General features: G+C 39.8%; 1 protein-coding gene across 1 annotated transcript in view; it reads right to left on the reverse strand.

Annotated features, from left to right (window-relative positions):
- The window catches only part of LOC136677380 (zinc finger matrin-type protein 4-like), a 144,310-nt gene that overhangs the window by 98,859 nt on the left and 32,578 nt on the right, over window positions 1-12,873 (reverse strand). The window lies entirely within an intron of this gene.

The raw sequence follows: 12,873 nt of genomic DNA on the forward strand, positions 1-12,873 counted from the left end.
TCAGCCTGATCAGCTTGTTACTCCTAAAACTGCATCTGAAATCACTACAGTCTGTACTGTTTCAATTCAGAGTAAGACACGGCTGATTTTATTAATTACTGTATGTTTATCATAACTTGCTTTGATGTTAAGGAATAATCACTTCAGCTGGTCATGGGATTCATACAATTACACTTCCTTGAAAACAAATAGCATTCATCTTGAAAGAAATCCAATTATCATGTGTCTCTCTCCCACACAAAGCTCATTTATTCGTTTTTGGCTGGAACTTTTCAGCCTGTGTGGGTGGAATAACAGGCACTGATTAGCGAGTGGTCCTCGCACATCTGCTATGTCCAAATAATTTCAGTTGGAGGCATGACGCTTTGGTTAATGGCAAGGATGCTGGAGAGTGGTTGTAAAGTGTATAGTAAACGTGTTGACTGTGTTATGCCACAGTCTCCTGGTCACACAGAAGCTGCTCTGGAGAAAGCGTAAGTAATTGTACTGAAGCTAATTGTGACAGCCAAATTTAACAGGACAATTAAACAGTGATGCTGATCATCAACGGGGTAATGACACGGAAGGAGTCATTAACAGAGCCAGTCCAAATCACAGCCTGTTCCCCCTCATCCTGAAACTGAACAAGCCAAGATGAAGCTACTGGAAGATATGTTCAAACCTTTTTGAAAACATCTAATGATAAGTGCATTCTTGCTAACGTCTGGTGTAGGATGCCTACAGAACAGCTTGGAATGGGGCGCTTTGGACCAGCTGCACATGCCCACCAGGCCCAATACAGTCAAACAGAGGGGTATAAAGCCCCCAGCATTTGACCGTGGAGCACTGCAACTATGTTATTTAAGTTGCCTATTATTATGTCATTACATATTAATAGGTATGTCATAGTTTTTATTTACTATACTAATTTAATTCATGCATTAATTAGTTCATTTATTTATTCTGTAACCGCTTATCCAGTTCATGGTCGCAGTGGGCCCGGAGCCTACCTGGAATTAAACACCCTTGAGGGGACGCCCTAATTTCACGTTTAGAAATTCCACAGTTTATTGTGTTATACTAAATCAACCACACTTAATTATATATCTTTCATTAACCACATAGGTACAGATACACAATACATATAATTTAATCTAGTTATTGGCTGTTGTTATTATCCTGTACATGAACATCGCTTAATTACTTATCTGTATTCTCTAATTATATAGGAACTTATTTTTTGTGTAAGAAACAAACATATAAATGGTTATTTATTAATGCTGCAGAACAACAGTCAGTTATTCTTTATATAAATAGCACAATTACATGCAATTAAATAGTAATAACTATATCATACTGCAAATACCACAACGATTTTATAATTAACTGTATAGTCAAAGGCTTTGATATACACAGAGGCTAGAAAAAGTTGACTGTAAACATTAGTTTTATAACTGGTGTAATTGCCATGTAATTATCTACAACATACAACAAAGAGCAAAAGCTCAACTTCTGCAGGTGAAAAGACAATGAGATTAAATTGCTAGCATGGACACTAGCATCACTAGCATGGCTCTACTCTTGTGTACTGGTCTCTGCTGATCTGAATGAGTGTGCTGTGTCTCACTGTGTCTGAATGGACTTGTTTTAAGGTCAGCAGCAGTGGGCCGGGTGATGCATGGTCCCTGTGGACAGCATCAACACACTTCCCCTTAATGGAGAGTGGCGTATCGCTCGGAGGAGGAGAGGGGGAAGCCCGTAGCCACGAAAACAGAGGGGAAAATGCTAGAGTAGAGAGAAGAGCTTTACAAGATACACTGACTAAGCTTTAAAGGCAAGAAGCTGTAGTCCATTATATTAGCATTAGTAAAAAAGCTCTGCGGGTCACAGCTCATATTTATGTGGCATAAGCTGTGTTTTGAACTTATCATTTCTGAGTGTTGCTCATTAACCTGAGTGGCTCAGGCAGTCCAGCACAACTGGACTAATGTTAACCCAATGTTTGGTTTGACCAAGAACTGGGAGCATTTAAGTAATATAAAAATATTGTGCTTCTAGATTAGTGGTCTCTTTGATACACTATATATCCAAACATCTGTAGTCATTCCTTATCATGGAATGAGCCTATAATGTCACTATGTTCAATCCCAAGCATCAGCTAGATGTTTATCAGCTAGCTGTGGAACAGTGGGTTTTTATTTATTTATTTTTTGGGGGGATCATGAGTACAATACCTTTTAAGATTTATTGGCATGGCATTTGAGATCCAGAACTATTGATCCAACATCATTACCTGACCTCATTCACCTTCATGTGAATGAATGCCATCAAATTCACTTGTCAGTGTTAGCACAACTCATATTTAAGCTTCTTAATGAACTCAGGATTCAGAGACTCCAGTAATATTTGGATGCAAACGTCAGTAGGACATACTCTATTTGGTATTAAAACCTTTTGTTTACAAGTTTCCACTTATTTCTCCCACAAACCAACCTTGCACTTGGAATTCCAACTATGGGCAGGAAGTAGACATGAGTGGTCTTGTACAGAAAGTACAGGTACGGGAGACCTTCAACAATGCATACTTTGGTAAGTCAGGCCTTGGGAGACAGACAGACAGAAGTGGGCCACTTGGCAGGGGGCGGGAGTGTCCTTGAAGGCTGCCGATATTAGCGTGACGGACAGGAAATATTAAAGTCTCTGTTGTTCCCTCTCCCCTTTCCTCACCTTTCATACATATGTAAGAGCAGAGAGTGCTGATTCTGGAAGCTGTCAGAACAGAGAGGGTGAGGGGGGGGGGGGGGGGGGGGAGAGAGAGAGAGAGAGAGAGAGAGAAACAGATTCACTGTAGCAAAACCGAAAGAGATCAAAGTGTCTGTATTTGGAAGGGCTTATAGGACACCAAGGGTGCATGTGACCTATTCCTATTTGTTTCATTTGGATGCAAACAGGACTGACGTTCTCACATTTAAAAGATCTTTAACCTTGTTTGGTCAAAGGTCGTATGCTGTCTTGAAGAGATCATTCAGAATCCTGGTAGTTTCTTGTGGAATTGATCTGCGGGGTCCAGTTCTAAGCAATGGTCAGGGGACGTTTACAGCTCTTAGAGGACGTTGTTATCTAGAGCCAATAAAAATCTTAACCTTGTTAGGGTTTAAAAGCTGTATTCAATCTGGCAGATAGTGTATGGGAATGTAGTATAGCACCCTGTGGATTTTATCTGCAGTGTCCAGCTAGTGGCCAGTACATTGACATTTACAGTACTTGGTGGACATAATCATTTTATAAGTGGAGAGTCTCGCCTTAGGTTTCTTACCAACAAAGTATTGAGAATTTGCTGATGTCAGGAATCAAACACCATTTTCTCTTCAGTGTAGGAGAGTAGTGTAACCAACTATGCTATAACACTATTATATAATAACCATTCAGCCCAAATAACCACAGGAAGTGTGTCTTTATTTATTTATATTTTTTATTTCAATTTTATCCCGCCGGCGGCATAGCCGACCTCAAAGGTGAGAAATGTTTAGAATGTGTTTTTTCACAGTATATCAGCACTTCTGAAAATAGGTTTTTGGAAAGTCTAAGTTTAGAGTAAATTTAATCAAAATGTAGATGTATGACACTCTTACTGATTCAACACTGTTGTTGCAGAGATAGTTCTGAAAAATGCATGTGTAACACTTTGAAATGATTTTTTCTCAGATGCGTACAATTTGTAAAACAATCAAGGCATGTCAGACTACACCAGGGTGTCTGAAAACCCCTCAGACTCCAGGGGGTTAAAGGGTGTAGAAGCTGCCAGTATGTGCCTGCTTTGCTACTTAAGGTGGAAAATGGAAAACGGACAAGATGATAGTGATGATGATGACAATCTTGAACTTTAATGGTACTCTATGACTTTGAGGTTCTGGGATCAATCCTCGCCTCGTCTGTGAAACGTTGGTGCTGTTGGAAAGTGGTTCATTTCATAATAATTCTATATTTAATTCTGATTCTCTTAAACTTTGCTTTAGGTCACTGTGAACTCTTTCAGAGTTGTTTGTCTCTTCTCTGCCTGTGTATCATCGGTTCATAACCTTGATGCTTGGGGGAGGGGAGATTGTTTCTCAAACAATTGAGGGTGATAACATTTTCTATAATATGTGTTTGCTCCCATTGATGGTGGGAGAAAATGACCAAGTCACAACCAAGTAACATCTCTGTAAACTTATCCAACTCCACTTTCAAATAAAACATCCTTATACTCTCCACACACACGTGACTCTGTCTAATTCATTCTCAATAAGCTCAATAAACACCTCAATCCAACAGGGTGTTCTCCCTTTGTCAGCGTGGGTTGCCTCCAGATGCACCATTTTCCAAGCACAGTCCAAAAAATGCATGGTGGATGGATTGGCTTTGTGAAATTTGACAAAGTGAAAATGTGGGTGTGTCTTTAGAGTGGTCTACAGACTTCAACCCTGAACAGGATGAAGTAGATACAAAAGATGAATGAATGAATATTAGATAGATAGATAGATAGATAGATAGATAGATAGATAGATAGATAGATAGATAGTTAGACAGACAGACAGACAGACAGAATGAACACAGGCATGTGATGTATAATGAATACACTGAATAATAATAATAATAATAATAATAAAAGATTAAAGGTTATGTAACTTTTTTTTAGCACTAATGCTTTTGAACTCCTTTTCTGAACACACTTGCATTCTCTCTCTCTCTCTCTGCTTGCTGTCTCTCATCCTGTCTTTCTCTTTGATGTTCTGGTAGTAAGGATTAAAAGCTCATTGCGTAGGAAAATAGTTGCACTCTCAGCATACACCGTAAAACTGAGACCCATGGTGCTAAAGCCTCTTTGCATGTTTTATTTATTTATTTATTTATTTACTCCCCCCTCCCTCCAATCAAAACCTCTGAACTTCAGACAGTTCTTCATTTCTATATGAAATGCCAACATTTTTTAGACACTTCTTTTAATAAGTAATCTCTGCTCTGGTTTAGGGTTCACCCATTCCTGAAGCAGGCATTCAGTTGCATATGTGGATTTTCCAAGCACTGACCACATAATGGGATGCTCAGACACACACACACACACGTACAGGTGAGTGGGTGTCTACACAGATTTGACTGTAGAGTATATTTGCTCTTATATAACATTTCCCCTTTCCCCTTAAGGGGTATTTTACAGTCAAGGTACAAACAGTGTAAATGTCTCCTAAACAGTGGCCCAACAGTGGTCCTAAATGTATACTGGGTTGTAGTTTTACCTTAAAATTGCATCTTCAAAATCAGTGTGATGCTCCACTGACTTCTAAACAGGACAATTGTAATGCTTGTAATTGCTACACCAGGCACAGCACTGGAGAAAATGCACTATGTAACTTCTTAATGAGGGTGGGGAAACCACCCCCAACTCCTTCCCCCATGATGCCAGGACAGTGCTGTAAAAGTGAATTACACCGTGCAACTGTAGGGGGAGCCCAGGAGCAAAAATGCCAAATCGTACCTGTAGCGTTCCTGGTCCAGTTGTGACCAAGTGCCTAACTGTCAAAAGTGTTGGCTTAATCTTAATTTGCTCTCACTCTGGGAGGGTAGGATGTCCCTCCCTTTCCCGCATCATTCAGTGAGAGGTTAGACAGAGGGCATTTGTCAAGTAATGGAACAATTGGCAGCTACTGTTCTCTGCCAAGTGTGCTGAATTGCCAGGGATGTCATATTAGCCGCAGTTTGAAAGGACACAAGGTCTCACTTGGAAGAGGACTCTAACTGCTAATCCTGTTATTCAAGCCAACAGAACAGATGTGGCATAGGTAGTGTTCTCCTGCAAGCGTGTAGTGTCACAGATGTCACTTCATTAGAAACAATCTTAGAGGACGTACCCAGCCTTCACCCTTTCAGCTTGGTAGTGGCATGTGATAGTGGAGCTTAGCAATGACTAAACAGTGGAGAGTGGAAAAAAAAAACTGGGAGGGCATTTCCAAAAAGAACAAGGTGGAATTGTGTACCTTAAATGAGTCGTGTGGAGCAACAGTGACAGTTAAGTACCTTTTATTCTGAGAGAGTGCCACTGACGCCATGCTGAGTTATTAAAGCTGCCAGCACATTTGTCCAAAATGAAAAGAGCTTCAGATCGAATGCATACAAATTGACTCTTGGGTTTAAGGGAAGTGGTAAGGGGATCCAAAAGTAATAAGGTGCTTGATTAATCAGGCCTGAATCTCGCTAATGTTTTGTCTGATGGAGCTGGGGAAAAGACAGACCAGCTGCAGCCTGGGCACAGAGGGGGAGAGAGAGAGAGAGAGAGAAGAGAGAGAGAGAGAGAGAGAGAGAGAGAGAGAGAGAGAGAGAGAGAGAGAGAGAGAGACAGGAAGACATACAGAGAATTAGAGAGAGTGAATTAGAGAGGTAGAGAGAAAAGATGAGATGAAACGAAAAGGCCTTTAAATTTTATCAAGAATAAACAAGTTAAATTGGGGGAGATGATGAAGGAAAACAACATTTGTTTGTGTGTGTGTGTGTGTGCACACTTGTGATTGTGTATGTGCATTTATTAATAAATAAATAAATAAATAAATATTAGAATAATAAAAAAAAAAACACTGTGCAAAGACCGCCCTTCATCTGTTTAATTCCCAGTCCTTAACAGCTATAATCTGTTAAAGCAGATATTAAGAAAATCCACTTAGACAAAAGAAAAATGAACAGAAAATGACTCCCAACAACCGCGCAACACCTGGCAGAGCACCTAGAGACAGGACATAATCAAGCTCCACTATCACTTCACATAGAGCTGTTTAAGTCCATCCTTCCACTGTGAGACAACTTAACAATATGCATCTAAAAGAATATGGATCTGTTGAGAAGCTCTTACTGAAAAAAATAGATAAAAAAAACAACAACTTTAAACAGAGAAGCTGCTGATGTTCTCACAAGCATCATCACTGACCCCAACACTGCCGAATGAGCTATTCATTTGAAAATCATAAAGTGCAAACAATTACTCAGACATCGCACTTTGCAAAAACTAATTTAATGGAGGTAGCAGATCTGAGGAAAAAAAATGGATTATTAAACACATCTCTTTTTGATTGGTCTCGGGGCTTGTAGCTTTTCGAATTTATTTGAAACTTTCCTATGGCTTGTTTTACTCTTGTTATATTCTGTCCAGAGCTCACCTGGAATCACTGGGCGCAAGGCGGGAATACACCCTGGAGGGGGCGCCAGTCCTTCACAGGGCAACACGCACATTCACACCTATGGAAACTTTTGAGTCGCCAATCCACCTATCAACATGTGTGTTTGGACCGTGGGAGGAAACCGGAGCACCCGGAGGAAACCCACACGGACGCAGGGAGAACACACCACACTCCTCACAGACAGTCACCTGGAGCTGTGTGACTGCGTCACTACCTGCTGCACCACCGTGCAGCCCCCTAATCTGAAATGTGTTTTATATTTTTCTTTTTTTGAACGCTGCACGGCTCTAAACTGATAAAGAGTGAAGATGTGCTCACAGAGAAACCTCACAGGTCTAATAAGCACAAGAGAGACAAATCACAATGCTGTCTTTGTCACTCTCTCACTGTGTGTGTGTGTCTCTCTCATGCTCTTTCGCTAAGTCACGCACTAACAAAGACAATTGATTTGCAAGAGATTGTGTTTAATTTGTTATAAAGTGCTGCTGGATTTTTTAAAGCCTTTGGTGTCATTGCTGGACTGAGAATAGTCCACCAACCAAAAATATCCTGCCAACAGCATCCTGTAGGTGGGGTCCTGATGGACTAGAAAAGGACCTACACAAACTGTGCAGCAACAGATGAGCTACTGTGTCTGATATTACATCTGATTTTGCACCTCTTTGGTCCACTTTGTTTAACAGAATGGGCAGTGAGGAGACACAGTTTCCAAACTCCAGCAGCCCTGCTGTGTCTGGTCCACTCGCGCCGGCGCAACACACACAAACACACCACTGCCACATCAGTGTCACTGCAGCGGTGAGAATGAACCACCACCTAAATCATACCTGCTTCATAGTGGTCATATTAGATCCTGAGCATTGACCCTGAGCACCGTGACCCTGAACTGGATGAGCTTTCACAGACAATAAATGAATGAATGAATATATATATATATATGGATGCAAGGTCCTGACCATCCTGGCTCTCTATGTGACCAGTGTGTCTGTGGACCCTAGCACAGGAGGCGACAGGCCATGTATTACACACACCACACACACAACTGAACCAAAACAGCATGAATATTTTACACTTAACACACATACACACTCTCCTAGTTATTTCCAGGAGCTGTCACAGCAAATTCCCAGCATTCCCATCCAACGCTAGTTCAGATTACGGTTCTGTGGCACTGTGGTCGGACAGGCTTATCCCTCCCACACACTGACCATGTTTCACAAACTCTCATACATCACCCTCCCCAGCTTGCTGACCAGAAGGGTAGGCTGGACAGAGTCCCGAATGTAGATTGGAACAAGGCCTGTGCCGAGTTTGTTAATTTGCCATTGACTGAAATGAGCAGGTAATTTTTACCAACATTATTAAAGTGAATATTCTATGTTACAAAATAATCTGGAATTCTTGGGTAAGAAATAATGATGCAGTCTTTGAATTTTCCAGTTTATGCACCAGAGAGTAGATCCCCCAAATGGGGACATAATACAGATTCTCTGATGCAGCAAAAATAATGGAAAAGACACCACCTATGGCTGTTTTATAATGAGAAAAATTGTCTTTGGAGAAAATGACTGATTTCCTCTTTGAAAATGTATCTTAATTCATCTAATCAATTAAGAATAGCAAAACAAATGAGAACATAGACTGTGCTGGATTAAGTAAAATCCTACATTACTTTTAGGTGTACTAATGTGCTTTGAAGCATTTAACACATAATTGTAATTCATTATTCAAACATTCTCCTGCTCTTTTGTCATGTTAACTGTTGTATAGTTTTGAAAATGACAATAGTATTTTTATTTAACCAAAAAACAACCCAAAACTTTAATATGACATTAATACGACACAAACATTTTTCTCACTTGGTATTTTCATACTATTGTTTTTTAATAATATGACAACTTTCAATTTTAATACTATACAACCGTTACCATAAAATGTCAAAAAAAACTTTACAAAACAAATAATAATAAAAATATAAACTAACTAACTATTTCATTAATTAAATGCTTCAAGATTTACAGTGCCTTGCGGAAGTATTTATTGGATGTGTCAAACCTTTTTAACAAAGAAAAACTGAAAAGTGGGGCGTGCAATGTTATTCGGCCCATTTACTTTCAGTGCAGCAAACTCACTCCAGAAGTTCAGTGAGGATCTCTGAATGATCCAGTGTTGTCCCAAATGACTGATGATGATAAATAGAATCCACCTGTGTGTAATCAAGTCTCCGTATAAATTCACCTGCCCTGTGATAGTCTCAGGGTTCTGTTCAAAGCGCAGAGAGCATCATGAAGACGAAGGAACACACCAGGCAGGTCTGAGATACTGTTGTGGAGAAGTTTAAAGTCGGATTTGTATACAAAAAGATTTCCCAAGCTTTAAACATCCCAAGGACCACTGTGCGCGCAATCATATTGAAATGGATCGAGTATCAGACCTCTGCAAATCTACCAAGACCCGGCCGTCCCTCTAAACCTTAATCTCGAACAAGGAGAAGACTGATCAGAGATGCAGCCAAGAGGCCCATGATCACTCTGGATGAACTGCAGAGATCTACAGCTGAGGTGGGAGAGTCTGTCCATAGGAAAACAATCAGTTGTACACTGCACAAATCTGGACTTTATGGAAGAGTGGCAAGAAGAAAGCCATTTCTGAAAGATATCCATAAAAAAGTATCATTTAAAGTTTGCCACAAGCCACCTGTGAGACACCAAACATGTGGAAGAAGGTGCTCTGTTCAGATGAAATCAAAATTGAACTGTTTGGCCAAAATGCAAAACGATATGTTTGGCTTAAAAGCAACACAGCTCATCACCCTGAACACACCATCCCCACTGTCAAATATGGTGGTGGCAGCATCATGGTTTGGGGCTGCTTTTCGTCAGCAGGGACAGGGAAGATGGTCAGAAGTGATGGGAAGATGAATGGGGCCAAATACAGGACCATTCTGGAAGAAAACCTGTTGGAGTCTGCAAGAGACCTGAGACTGAGACGGAGATTTATCTTCCAACAAGACAATGATCCAAAACATAAAGCCAAATCTACAATGGAATGGTTCACAAATGAACGTATCCAGGTGTTGGAACGGCCAAGTCAAAGTCCAGACCTGAATCGAATCGAGAATCTGTGGAAAGAGCTGAAGACTGCTGTTCACAAACGCTCTCCATCCAACCTCACTGAGCTCAAGCTGTTTTGCAAGGAAGAATGGGCAAGAATTTCAGTCTCTTGATGTGCAAAACTGATAGACATACCTGTATGTTTGCAGCAGTAATTGCAACAAAAAGTGGCGCTACAAAGTATTAATGCAAGGGTGTCGAATAATATTGCACACCCCAATTTTCAGTTTTTTATTTGTTAAAGTTTGACACATTCAATAAATTTCATTCCACTTCACGATTGTGTCCCACTTGTTGTTGGTTCTTCACAAAAAATAATTTTATATCTTTATGTTTGAAGCCTGAAATGTGGCAAAAGGTTAAAGTTCAAGGGGGCCGAATAATTTCGCAAGGCACTGTATTTGTAAAATTAATAAAACATCGATTTTTCTACCTGTTGACCTGAGCTGGTTAAAGGAGCAATCTGCAATACTGACACCAAGCGTTTAAAATCAGAACTATAATACAGTTTCAAAACAGTGGAGAGAGCCGTATGCCTCCTCACCCTCCTCCCTAGACGTTAAGCTCGGGCAGGTTGCCAGTTTGATGAAAACTGAACGGACAAGCAAGACACGAGTGTAAGAACTTGAGCAGTAACAGCTAAGAATGTGCCATAATTAACACATTTACACAGAAAAGTGTTCTTCGCTTCACTAAAACATCTACCTACGCGAAAAAGTGAGCATGCGGCTGCCATTTCCCTGCATTTACAAGCCTTTATTGTGTGCAACTGTTATTCCATGTTATCTATTTAAGTCACACAAACAAATTGTATTATTCAACCAATTATTCACAAATGTTGTATTCATTTAGTTCCACCTTAAATGGGTCAGTTTATTTGCTTTGTTCTCCAGCTTCTTATTGAATTCTCATTTCCACCTTAAACCTCTATACGAAGCTAAAGCTAGCGCTAGGTTTTATAAACAAAACTCGTTTTGAAACAATTATTATTCCCCATTTTATCCATTTAAAACACACGACCAAGTGCACATCATGTCACCAAAACATCCATCTACTAGAAAAATGCTTATATTTGCTGTGTACTACCAAAATTGATGTCTCAGATGTCTCCACATTAAATAGGTGAATATGCAAGGTCTTTCAAACACAATTTACTCATTAATTTGTTTAAAACACACACATACCACGGATGAATCTGCATCAATTTCTTTAAAACAAACAAACAGTGGTATTTACACTTTTCAATCACGTTATGTACCTTCTTCGTAAAAAATACACAAAACACTGTCCTAACACCTTTCAGACGTCGCTATGCCTCATTTTCTATAATATATAAATCACACAAACTATGGCGTTTACTCCTTTTAATCTATACATAGGCGTCTGTACTTCTATATTTACTTCAGAAATTATATGCTGTTAGGAGGAAATTAGCCAGCTCTGTCCTGTAGTGTTGCTGCATCTAAACTGCCTCCACTTTTCAAACATAAGGCCAATATTTCCTCTCATTTTGCTCCGTCTCTGGTCATGGATATTTTTAGAAGGGCAATTGGGCTTTTGAGGTCTGGTAAAATATAACATTAACTATGTTCACCTGGTCCTTTCATGGCTGCGAAACACTGTAAACTTGGCCACACCGTGTACTGTAAAATGATTGGACAGAGGGATGACAGGCAGGACCTCGGAGTGCGGGATCTATGAGCTCTGCTCCGGACTGGCCACTTCTCAAAGAGAATATAGTATACTGCTTTAGCGGTGCTGTGAGAGGCAGCAATGTTTTTTTCATGCGTGAAAATCGACTCGGTGTAAAAACTCCTTAAGACAAGTTGACGTATGACAGTAAAGCTGATATGGCCTCTGTGATTTTGTTGTTTTCCACTATATTAATTACAGTCATGAGCATACTTTCACTTTAAAGTGTTGCTGAGAACAACTATACAGTTTAGGTCAATGGTGTGGTCTCAGCACACTGGTCTCAGTCGTAGCCTGTTTCGACAAGTGTCTCGTTACCTATTTCAGGTCCAGTTTACCAGGGAAGAGGTACCAGACAAAGTTTTTTATACTTATATTTCTATAAGTATATAATATTTCAATAATATTTCTCATTTTATAAGCTGAAATTCTAAAGCACAATGCTGTTTATTTTGTGCTGCATGCACTCAAACTAAGTGCAGTGTAATATTATACATAGACAGTATTATAAAGAAGTGGGCAAGAGTTGTGTATTTAGCAGCGAGCAGCAGAGAAGACCATTTTTTAACAAAACACCAAAGAGCAAACAGGACTATCAGACAAGTGCCGGCAGTCTTACAATAACATGAATCCAGTGTGATTTGCAATATTCAGTAAGCTATTACACATAACATAATGTTCAGAGCATACTTTCAAAATGGTGGGGATGTATCCCCAGCACCCATTGTGTAAATTATGCCTATTATTACAGTTACCAATGCATATTTCTAATATGATTAATGGGCTTCCATTTATTTATTTATTTTTGCCTTTTTTTGCCTTTTTCAGTTATTCCCCCCCTGGAATTTTGGTAGTTGGCATAATGTAACAGCTGCATACATCAT

This window comes from Hoplias malabaricus, chromosome X2 (genome assembly GCF_029633855.1).
Source record: "Hoplias malabaricus isolate fHopMal1 chromosome X2, fHopMal1.hap1, whole genome shotgun sequence".
NCBI lineage: Eukaryota > Metazoa > Chordata > Actinopteri > Characiformes > Erythrinidae > Hoplias > Hoplias malabaricus.